Source organism: Nilaparvata lugens, chromosome 9 (genome assembly GCF_014356525.2).
Source record: "Nilaparvata lugens isolate BPH chromosome 9, ASM1435652v1, whole genome shotgun sequence".
Classification (NCBI taxonomy): Eukaryota; Metazoa; Arthropoda; class Insecta; order Hemiptera; family Delphacidae; genus Nilaparvata; species Nilaparvata lugens.
In genome coordinates, this window is record NC_052512.1 from 18,468,339 (window position 1) to 18,480,952 (window position 12,614).

The window sequence follows — 12,614 nt, forward strand, 5'->3', positions numbered from 1 at the left end:
CATCATTACAATTGAGTTGAATAAATCAAATTAATAAGATACCAATCAATTACTACTTAATTAATTAAGCAGGTTTCTTATACTCATTGTCAACATGTTTCAATCAAATATACCTAATTTATTCTATTTACAAATTTGTCCTTAGCCTATGAATTCGGATTCAACTAACTTAATTAGCTTATAATAATTATTGAATTATAATTTATTGTACAACATTATATTTGTTGCATACTCTATACATATAGCCTAATCTACTTCATGACCTAATTTATAAATACATTTACTCATATATCATGTTTATCGTTTTATGTGATCACCATTCAAATAACTGATCATCAAATAATTGCTTCAATAATATTCATATGCTGACCACGTGGTAAAATTGTAGCATATGCTAACCACGTGGTTACAATGAAAACTACATAACTATATCTACTTCTCTCCTAACTATATATCTATATCGCTATTCACAATCTTCATTTACCTGCCATCAACTTATGCTATAGATATATACAAGGGTTGACACAAAACACAGTGGGCCATGTGGTTTCTATTGTAAAACGTGTCTGTGACTGACATTAGAATACTGTTACGTTTCTAGGAAAGAATGATTTTGTCTAAAACTATTTTGAAAAGAATAATGACCCCAGCGTCTGTCTAGCTAGGTAGGCTATTCAAATGCATTCTCAATAGTTTCGAGAAACGGTTCTTTTTATTATTCTAGCTCTTCGAGCGTTCATATTCTTAAATACAATATGTTCAGAGCACGTGTTGCAACAAATAACATATATCTACAATTTTTAAATTTTAGGAGAGCACATGGTCGCCATTTGTGGCTCAACTGATAGATATTACTACCAATTGATTGAGTAGAATATGTTTTCAGAATAATGAATGCTGCATGACTAAGCACATAGGAAGCCCGTATTGAGATGTAAATAAAAATATTGATTGTCAGATGAATTTCATGATTCACCAAATAAAGTCAAGTGTGACATGAGATACATTGACCTTTTGGCGGTACGAAGTTCGCAGGGTAGGCTAGTTGTAAATAAAGCTTTATTATTGATAGTCAACGCTGAAGAAAGACATGCTCAATCACCAGGAATACTATAAATTTTGAGGGACCAGTAAGTCATTAATTTTGAGTATGGTAGTTCAATCACTTCCACTATGGATACTGGATAAATTATTATGGACAATCAATGAATCAATACGTTTTAGTAATTCAATTCAATTTAAAAATGCATATGAAATTTATTAGCTACAGAATAAAAAACGTTTGATTGCAGTGACCCCGACTACTACAATATGAATAATCATTTGGATCAAATATAAGGAATTACTCACATCTCTAATCGTCTCGTACTTTTTTCACAAAAAAAAAAATTATATTGAATGAACTCACGGCTAAGGTTTGCCTTTTTCTAGCCGTCCTACAAATAAATGTAGGTATATGTTCGACATTTTTTTGTAATCTTGTTGTCTATTAAAAAAGTTTTCAATATGATTTTTGATGGCAATAGAATTTGAAATTGAAAAAAGAATTATCAACAAACTCCTAACCAAAGAAAATCTTTGTTCTCTGTTCTAATCGGAATGTATGAGACTCCATAATACAGCTGATAGAAGGTGCAAACCGAACTGGCCAAGAATACAACAATGAAACACACACGTGGCAATGAGCTCGCGCTCTCGATTTACGAAAAATTAATTCGATCAGCTGATTGATAAGATTATTTTAAGCTACGGTACGAAGTTCGCCGAGTAGGCTAGTTGTAAATAAAGCTTTATTATTAATAGTCAACGCTGGAAATGACAGGCTCAATCACCAGGAATACTTTAAATTCTATGAGGGACCAGTAAGCCATTAATTCTGATTAGTTCAATCACTTCCACTATGGACACTGGATACATTATGGACAATCAATACGTATGAAATTTATTAGCTACAGAAAAAAAAACGTTTGATTGCAGTGACCCCAACTACTACAATATGAATAACCATTTGGATCAAATATAAGGAATTACATCTCTCATCAACTCGTACTTTTTATTCACAAAATATTAATACAAAATATATATAAGTTATATTGAATGAACTCATGGCTAAGGTTTGCCTTTTTCTGGCCATGCTACAATTAAATGTAGGTATATGTTCGACATTTTTTTGTGATCTTGTTGTCTATTAAGAAAGTTTTCAATTTGATTTTATGAAGCAATGAAATTTGAATTTGAAAAAAGAATAGTCAACAAACTCCTAACCAAAGAAAATCTATGCTCTGTTCTTATCGGAATGTATGAGACTCCATTTACAGCTGATAGAAGGCACAAACCGAACTGGCCAAGAAAACAACAATGAAACACACGCATGGAAAGCTTGCGCTCTCGATTTATGAAAAATTATTTCGATCAGCTGATTGATAAGATTATTTTAAGCTTTCCAATGACTACAACAATGGCCCATATGAATAAAACCAGAGCAAATGCTCATGAGCAAGAGCATGAAGCATAAGGTTTTGCTCATGAGCAAAAGGTAGAAGCAAAAGCATTTGCTCATTTTTATATAAATAAGCTTATGCTCCTAAACTTTGGAGCAAATGCTCATGTATTTTAGAGATTTTTCATCAGCTGATTCGCTTTTGTAGCCTTAGTTTGTTTTTATAGCTCACGGAAGCGCTAAATATGCAAATAGGGTGCACCGCTTGTGTTTGCGTCGTCTGCTCTGTTTTCTATTATTTATGAATAGAGTTTTAGGCTAGTTTGGTTTAGAATTTTAAAATAATAGCGTGAAAAAATGTCATCCCTATAATAATCTTCAGCATATTCTTATATATATATCAAGAGCCTTCTTATAATCGTCCACACTCTCATCTTCTTAAATGCCTATCTCCTATTTTGTGATGACTATCTTTTGTATTTATTCTTTTTTAGGGATTATGGTGATAATGTGTCGTCCAACATCCAGAGAAATTATTATTATTATTATATATATCATGGTTGAATCTAATAAGAGTTTTATAGTTCTCAACTATTGGTTGTGACCGTATCTGGTATAGTTTCCTCTTCCTCATACGGATTAGTTGAGCCATGTTACTATGAGCAAAAGGTGATAAGCTGCTCTAGACTAGACTCACATTTTTTGAAACATTTGCTTCAAAAGTTGAGCAAATGCTCTAGTTTATTCATACAATTTTGAGCAAAAGCTTTTACTTTTGAGCAAATGTTCAAACCATTTTTTTGATGAGCATGAGCAAAAGGTTTTGCAAAAAGTTTTATAGTTCTCAACTATTGGTTGTGACCGTATCTGGTATAGTTTCCTCTTCCTCATACGGATTAGTTGAGCCATGTTACTATGAGCAAAAGGTGATAAGCTGCTCTAGACTAGACTCACATTTTTTGAAGCATTTGCTTCAAAAGTTGAGCAAATGCTCTAGTTTATTCATACAATTTTGAGCAAAAGCTTTTACTTTTGAGCAAATGTTCAAACCATTTTTTTGATGAGCATGAGCAAAAGGTTTTGCTCAAGTTTATTCATAGAAAATGAAGCAAATGCTCCATATTTTAGAAGTACCTATAAGCAATTGCTCAACTTTATTCATATGGCCCATTATGTTAGAATATCATCATGTGTCAATTATCTCAGTTTCATATGGCGTCACTTTACCATGTTCATAACCTTATACTTAATAGGACATTTTTTCATCCTTTGAAATCCTTACAAGCAAAATATCTCAAAATCATTTCTTAGTGGATGTTTTGAAGCTACCATAAACAATTGTTCAAAATTTCAAGTTTTTAGGCTCAGTAGTTTGGGCTGTGGTGTGATTTCAGTCTGTCGGGGCTTAGCCTTTGTAGCCTTTTAAATCTTTGTAGAAGATTAATCAAAATTCAAGGAAGAAACAGAATTGGGCTGTGCCTCTTAGTCCTTCCCCAATCATTTTGAAGAATTGTGTTCTGTCTATCAATAATTAAATAACGAGCGGAGCCCGGTGTCCCATTATTGAAACTGTTAAACCACTAAACTAAAGTTGAAAATAATGTTTCACATTCAATTCAAGAACAATAATAAGTCCGATGAAGAGAATGAATGAATTAAGACAAGGAGACATTGACTTATTTTGCGGTACGGTAGTCTAGCCTTAACTCTGTCATTAATGTGTTATTAGCGGACATTGCGTGTGTAAATCCACTTGTTCAATTTGAACCACTTTTTTCTTGAATGACTTTCCGCTGGCTTCTAAGGATGTATTGGTAGCTGATTTTGACATTCGAATGACAAAAATAACGAATCCCGAGGCTTTAAAAGGCAAGTACATTTCGGTAGTAGTTATATCTATGAGGTGTTATTCCAAGGCTATTAGTGAAGCATTTGGTAGTAAGGCTTCAATTGATTCACTTCTTATATCAGTTCTAAAGGTGAATTAGATGTTCAGTTTTTTCACCTCTTCTTCTTCTTCTTCATTTTCTTCTTCTTCTTCTTCTTCTTCTTCTTCTTCTTCTTCTTCTTCTTCTTCTTCTTCTTCTTCTTTCTTCTTCTTCTTCTTCTTCTTCTTCATCTTCTACTTCTACTACTTCCTTTTCATTATCTGCTACTACTTCTTCTTCATTATCTTCCACTACTTCTTCTTCATTATCTTCTTCCAGAACTTCTTCCTCACTCTGTTATTTTTTTAGTAATTTTCGTAAAATGATATATACTACTTTGATTGTTATCAACTCTAGCCCGCTGTTGCCCAATTCTGCTTCAACTGTGAATTAGTGCATTGGTACATTTTTTTACTTTCCTTGCCCTACTATCATAGGTAAGGAAAGTATTGCTTTCCAAAAAAAATTAAGCTACCCTAATTTCAAGTTTTCTATACGTTTCAAGGTCCCCTGAGTCCAAAAAAATGATTTTTGGGTGTTGGTCTGTGTGTGTGTGTGTATGTCTGTGAACACGATAACTCCATTCCTAATCAACCGATTGACTTGAAATTTTAAACTTGAGGTCCTTATACCATGAGGATCTGACAAAAAGAAATTCAATAAAATTGAATTCAAAATGGCGAAAAAAATGGCGGATAATTACAAAAAAAAACATGTTTTTCACGGTTTTCTCGAAAACGGCTCTAACGATTTTCTTCAAATTCATACCATGGATAGCTATTTATAAGCCCTATCAACTGACATGAGTCTCATTCCTGGGAAAATTGCAGGAGCTCCGTAATATTCTTGTGAAAAATCACTAAAAAACCATGTTATTCACGGTATCAGCTCTATTAACTGGCATGAGTCTCTTTTCTGGGAAACTAATGGGGGGTCCACCCCATTCTTGAGAAACGGACTTTGTAATCTCCTTCTTGTGCATGAGGTAGGTGGGTAGAGCAGTTCATAAAACCCACTTTTTTGGACTCAGGGGACCTTGAAACGTATAGAAATTTAGAAATTGGGGTACCTTAATTTTTTTTCGGAAAGCAATACTTTCCTTACCTATGGCAATAGGGCAAGGAAAGTAAAAAGAACACATAGTCGAGATATTTCATCTGTAGAAAAGCTGTTTTGACGACTTAAAAAAAATGACGACTAAAAAAATCATCGAATTTCACAATTTACACAAAGGAAAAAGTACTCTGAAAACAATTATATATACACATATACAAAAGTCTGATCGTAGTTTCAAATATGAGCAAGGAAAGTTGTGTGAGTGTACCACACCAGATTTTTTACATTTTTTTCGTAATTGCTCATATTTTGGGACCAATGCGTTCCACCGCACAAAAGTGTAGCTGAAGTTAAATTTCCCTTCAAGTTTTGTCTATTTGAGTTTTGTGATATCTTCAACAGTTTTCGAGATATTAGCTCTTGCTGAAAGTGTGTAGTAGCATTTGAAATAGGCCTTATAACTTTTTGTGCTTTCAGGGAAGAATTGACCGAGCGAAGTGAGGTCAAAATTCAAGTGGACGGTTTTGCATTTCTGTTTATGTTTATTAATTATATGCATATGTTTATATGTTCCGCATTTACGACGAAACGCGGCTGTAGATTTTCATGAAATTTGACTGATATGTTCATTTTTGGATTTCACGTGGACGTATATATAAGTTTTTTTGAAACTTTGAATTGTGAGGAAAATCCAAAAGAAAAATCTGGTGTGGTACACTCACACAACTTTCCTTGCTCATATTTGAAACTACGATCAGACTTCTGTATATGTGTTTATATATTTGTTTTCAAAGTACTTTTCTATGTGTGAATAATTGTGAAATTCGATGATTTTTTTAGTCATCATTTTCTTAAAGTCGTCAAAACAGCTGTTCTACAGATGAAATATCTCGACTATGTGTTCTTTTTATGAACTGCGCTACCTACCTACCTCATGCACGAGAAGGAGGTTACCAAGTCCATTTCCCAAAGATGGGGTGGACCCCCCATTGTTTTCCTAGAAAGGAGACCCATGCCAGTTGATAGAGCTGATAAATAACTATACAGGGTATGAATTTGAAAAAAATCGGTCGAGTTATTTTTGAGAAAATCGTGAAAAACATGGTTTTCTAGTAATTATCCGCCATTTTTCTCGAGAATATTACGGAGCTCCTGCAATTTTCCCAGGAAAAAAACTCATGTCATTTGATAGGGCTTATGAATAGATATCCATGGTTCAAATTTGAAGAAAATCGTTAAAGCCGTTTTCGAGAAAACCGTGAAAAACATGGTTTTTTAGTAATCATCCGCCATTTTTCTCGAGAATATTACGGAGCTCCTGCAATTTTCCCAGGAAAAAAACTCATTTCATTTGATAGGGCTTATGAATAGATATCCATGGTTTAAATTTGAAGAAAATCGTTAAAGCCGTTTTCGAGAAAACCGTGAAAAACATGGATTTTTAGTCATTATCCGCCATTTTTCTCAAAAATATTACGGAGCTCCTGAAATTTTCTCAGAAATGAGAATCATGTCAGTTGATAGGGATTATAAATAGCTATTCATGGTATAAATTTGAAGAAAATCGTTAGAGCCGTTTTCGAGAAAAACGTGAAAAACATGGTTTTTTAGTAATTATCCCCCATTTTTTCCGCCATCTTGAATAGGATTTTATTGAATTTCTTATTGTCGGATCCTCATGGTATAAGGACCTTGAGTTTAAAATTTCAAGTCAATCGATTAATTAGGAATGGAGTTATCGTGTTCACAGACATACACACATACACACACACACACACATACACACACACACACACACACACACACACACACACACCACACACACACACACACACACACCACACACACACACACACACACACCACACACACACACACACACACACACACACACACAACACACACACCACACACACACCACACACACACACACACCACACACACACACCACACCACACACACACACACACACACACACACACACACACACACACACACACACACACACACACACACACATATACACACACAGACCAACACCCAAAAATCATTTTGGACCTTGAAACGTATAGAAAACATGAAATTAGGGTACCTTAATTTTTTTTGGAAAGCAATACTTTCCTACCTATGGTAATAGGGCAAGGAAAGTAAAAAGGAACGTCAATATTACCGAAAAATCAGACTATAGAATTATTCGACATAAATCAGCGGTCGAGTGGATTATTAATAATTGTAAAAAATGACGCATGCGATTAATATCTCATGTAACATGTAACTTAGTGAAGAATCAGATGTCTTGTGGACTATTAATTGCATGCAATGACGCATGCAATTAATAACTGGAAATAACATAGTATTTTCTCTCGACCTTTCTCTGCTGTCAACTCGGGCTGACCTGTTGCCAGTATGTCTTGAAGGAGATCAGCTTTCGATGTTAGCATTTTTGATACACTAACCCAAACAGCCATCAGCCGTTTTCACACCGATATCTCGCCGAATCGACGTACAGACAGGATTCACTGTGATGGACAGTATAAGAGGAGGGTGTGGTTTATAGCTGCGTGAGGTCTACTGTTCACAAACTACTAGCGAATATGTTCCAGTGAACATACTCGTTGTGAACCAAACCTGTTTTGACTATGTACAAATAGCTTGACCGAGCTTTGTGGGAATCTAGGACTGCTAGTGAGATATAAGCGGGACGCTCTCAAATAATAACACTGCAAAATATCCCCACACGAAAACCATTTATTAACCTATAACAAGAATACATAAATCCCAAATCAATAATACAGTAGTACACACACAGTTTCAACAAAATATCTAGCTCTAAATCAAATTATATACGGTAAGTTCAAAATTCAATTAATGTTATCACAACAAACTACAATTAAGTATATTGGTTTGAAACTGAATATGATTTGGAACTTTATTCCAATAATTCATCAAATCGAATCATAATTGCAATAACATCAATAATTGAATTGTCGAGAAAACAATTTAGCTAAAATTCAACAATAAGAATAAATTGGCAGGAGATTTCGCTAACATTTTCAATATAAATTCGGGTTCTCAATTCAATTCAATTTATTTATAATAAAATAAATTAATATTTCCTTGATTTTTATGTATGTATTTCAGTTAAGTGCAGTAGCATATCCTTTCTTGTAAAGTTTTTTTTTGTATTCTGTTTTTTTTTTTTGCAAATTAAATTAATCATTCAAAAAAAAAATGGGGTATTTTAGGGGAAGTAGCCATCCCTGCTTATTGCCAAGTGACAAACAAATTATAATTATGACTACTCCATTTTTTCAAATATATTTTAAAAAGCGAGTACGTTAAGTATATGTTTATCTCTTTTCATACACATCACTTCTGTCAACTTCATATTCTGTTGACAGAAAAAACATTAATTGATCATTTCAAACAAGAATGATCAGTTAATATTTCATCAGATATACTGGTATCAGCCATCCTCCATGGGAGACAGTGGCAAGGGAGAGAATCGGCAACACTGTTGTCCTATCTTTCTCAACTGCCAGTTTAATGTGGACCTCACTAGACAGTGGAGCAACTGTAAACGGAATTCTGTTTCTTGCAATAGGCCTACTTGTGATTTCTATGAAACGTTGAACACTAATTCTGAATAATATTGCGCTCTGAGAATATCTACGGACCCCAAATTTATATTTATTCATTTATTCAAATTTCCGCTGATTCTATGACTTATGCAACATCGGTGAGAACTATCCAATATCCTTTGACAATTTCTAGAGCCAATCAGGCATAAGTTAGAGAAATCTCCTGAAATTAAAGCAAATTTTATCACTACAGGTCATCTACTAAAATTACTATTCTAATAGCAGAATCTTTCCTCACAAACGGCTGGAGATCGAAACCAGGATTAATATATCAGTATTTAAACAACACTTTTGAAAAATCGAAATTGGTTATTAATTAGAGAAATTTCTCTTTATATGTTTATAAAATTTTTAGATGTTTATAAATCTGTATGTGACCGGATCTCGAGAACGGCTCCAACGATTTTCTCGAGATTTGGAACAAAGTAGGTTTATGATATGAAAATACAATTGCTCTAGGTCTCAACCCTGAGATAACTCGCTGAAGGAAATTAAAAGGATAAATACGTCCTTGGAAAAACAGCTGGTAATTTTGTCTTCTGTCGATACCTTAATGGAAGAGAGTGAACGAGTGCATGTGTGGGATCATCCGGCTGATCTCACGAGAAGAAAAATTCAGCAAGAGAAACTTATTTATCTTTTTTAAGAAAACATATTTACTTCAGAAAGTCAAAAATAGAAACTAGATGTTGTTAGTGTAGAATAGTACATAGTATATTAACAAATATTGTAGCAAACATAGTATATCATTCTGAATCGAATTTATAGTATATCTATTTGTAATTGATGATGTGTTTGTAGCTTAACCAAGATTTTTTTTTGGCTGTAGTATAAATTTTAAAAGGGACAGTTTTGGGCATAAGCCTGTTGTGCCTCCTCATATAACAGTTATATGTAAAAATTATATATTTTAACTGTGAAAAATTGTTACGACTGAGAAAATGAATGAATAACTAATATAAACTATAAATTCAATCGTTCGTTACAAATTTTATATGCTTTTACACTCCAGATGCTGGTAAACATCATCTGTTGGAATCATCTGTTCAATCCAATAGAATTTGAAAGGAGTGCAAAATTTTGTATGTGCAAAAATCTGTGTGTGTAGCTAGCCCCACACACATACACACAATCGATTTTTGTTCGTACGGTATTTTGCCGTCTTTAAAAATTCTTTTAGATTAAACAGATGATTTCAAACAGATGATGCTTGTCAAGTTCCGTTTAATCTGATAGAATTCATTAGGACAGCAAAATATAGTACGAACAAAAATCGATGTGTGTGTGTGTGTGTGTGTGTGTGTGTGTGAGGCTCTAGAGTTCAAATTTCAAATTTCAAAATTTCAAAATTTCAAATTTCAAATTTCAAATTTCAAATTTCAAATTTCAAATTTCAAATTTCAAATTTCAAATTTTCAAATTTTCAAATTTCAAATTTATTCAAGTAAGTTACAATACATTCTGGTTCATACACGAATCTACAATAAATTACAGTACAACAGCCAATTAACTTATGCAACAAATTTCACATATTATGAAAACTTATTAATTACAATGAAAATTGAATGCAACATTAGAATATTGATAATATAGTATTGTAATATAACTACATAAATCAGCGGTGTTTCAACAATGAATAAATGATAATTTCAATGAATAAATATACACCCAACTATATATTATATGTGTTGGGGTATAAGTTAGGTAATAGGTTTTAATGACAATATTCTAGTAATATTCAGAATGAAAACAATAATTTTCTTATTGCAGTTTACAAAACACCGAAAAATTCACAAACGAAGGTAGTAGACCCGGGTTTAGATTTCCAGCCTTTCGTGTTTTTTTCCATCAAAACTCTTCCAATACAATAAAAATGAAGTAAATCAATCCCTCAAGGGACTCCCCATTAACAAAAGCCATTTACTTTTAACTAAAACTATAACACAAAACTATGAAAATCAACAAAAACTATAACGACAAATGGAATAATTATAGTAAAAAGATAATAAATACCATAGTAGCATGACCTCCTATATACTATCGGTATTCAGGAAGTCCTGATAGTAGGCCTACCCCTTTGTTTTATATAAAAACGTTTTTGAAAACAAAACGTAACTATCTTATTTTCCATATCTATCTTATAACCTTATATCTCAACCACAACCAAAGTATTTGGAATAATATTATAATAATCTAGCTTTGAATTCCACCCATGTAACATTAATCAATCCATTTTCAAGCAACCTACACAAGCCTATTGAGTTGAATAAATTAACTCAAATAATGTTAATTCACTTGATAATATTTATTTGATAGTGCAAGTAAACATATTCATAAGTTACAGAGGAGTGCAATGGATAATAAAATTACACTTTTTCAAGGTAGGTATACAGTTCCAGGACATTTCATCAATAACTAAAGCCCCCGTTAAACTACACAGAAAGTACATAATTGCCGGAATGGGGTTTCACCATTCTAGTTTTCATATAACAAGTTTCGCTGGACTTTTCTTCAAATTGATAAAAATTCTCACTTATTATGATATCTCACAATTCTGAGAGGAGTGATACTTAACAGATAATAGTATATTTCGCACCTAGAGCAGAAAATGATATTTTTCTGGCTCGAAATCGGTTTTCAAGTCCGAGGCCGTAGGCCGAGGACTAGAAAGCATTGAGAGCCGGAAAAACATTTTTGCCCGTGGTGCGAACGCTATTTTTCGCGCCACACACAAAAATAAACAATATATATATATATATATATATATATATATATATATATAGATATATATATATATATATATATATATATATAAATGAAAATAGTTGTTTACTAAGCACTTCCGAAAGCAGAAATGGAAAGGTGATAGCTAGCTCTAGCAAATCTGAGGTAATCTGAATATCAGGAAATTGTCCAAGTATTTTTATTATTTATTCTGATTTGTCTAAATAACCTAAAAGATGATGTTCAATTATGTGGAAGGTTGAGTTTATACTTTTTTATTCTTTCAAATGACAATAAGATGATATTATTATGAATGTCTTAATTATTGAATAATGAACACAAATAATGAAAAGTTTTTTGATCAGCTGTTTTTTGATCACCTTTCTTAGTTCCATGTTAGCGGCTGGAAAGGGTACTCTTTCTGGCCTAGGCCAGAAAGAAACCTGTTCTGACGTCAGACAAGAGTCGTCTGCAAACAATGTCTTTCAGATCTACGTAGGGACTGGAAAACAGCTGCTTTCTGTGCAGTGTGGCGAAAACATATTTTCGCCATATTTCCAATTTCATCGGAAAAATTGAATTTCCTTCTAATCCTTCAAACCTGAAAATCTTTTGCACTACAGGAATATCGTGGATGATTCCACTTACAAATTTTATTTTCATTTTACTGAGGGTGATGCCCATATATAAGCTCTCAGGCTTGTGCGTGAGTAATGAGTGAGAGGGATGATGATGAGAGATGACGACTACTTTTTAGGTAGACGGGACCGACGGCTTATCGTCTCCTTCGAAAGACGGGGTGGCCGTATCTATGTGATTGTGCTGT

General features: G+C 33.2%; 1 protein-coding gene across 2 annotated transcripts in view; it reads right to left on the minus strand.

Annotated features, from left to right (window-relative positions):
* LOC120353066 overlaps positions 1-12,614 on the minus strand; it is an 81,962-nt gene that overhangs the window by 6,870 nt on the left and 62,478 nt on the right. Inside the window, exon 7 of one of the 2 annotated variants that reach the window (XM_039435591.1) lies at positions 12,602-12,614. This exon is cut by the window's right edge and continues 876 nt beyond it. The exons of the other annotated variant lie outside the window; for it this stretch is intronic. The gene's annotated coding sequence lies outside the window, so the exon portion shown is untranslated. Of the gene's footprint in view, positions 1-12,601 lie in introns of those variants that run through there. 2 annotated transcript variants of the gene reach the window in all.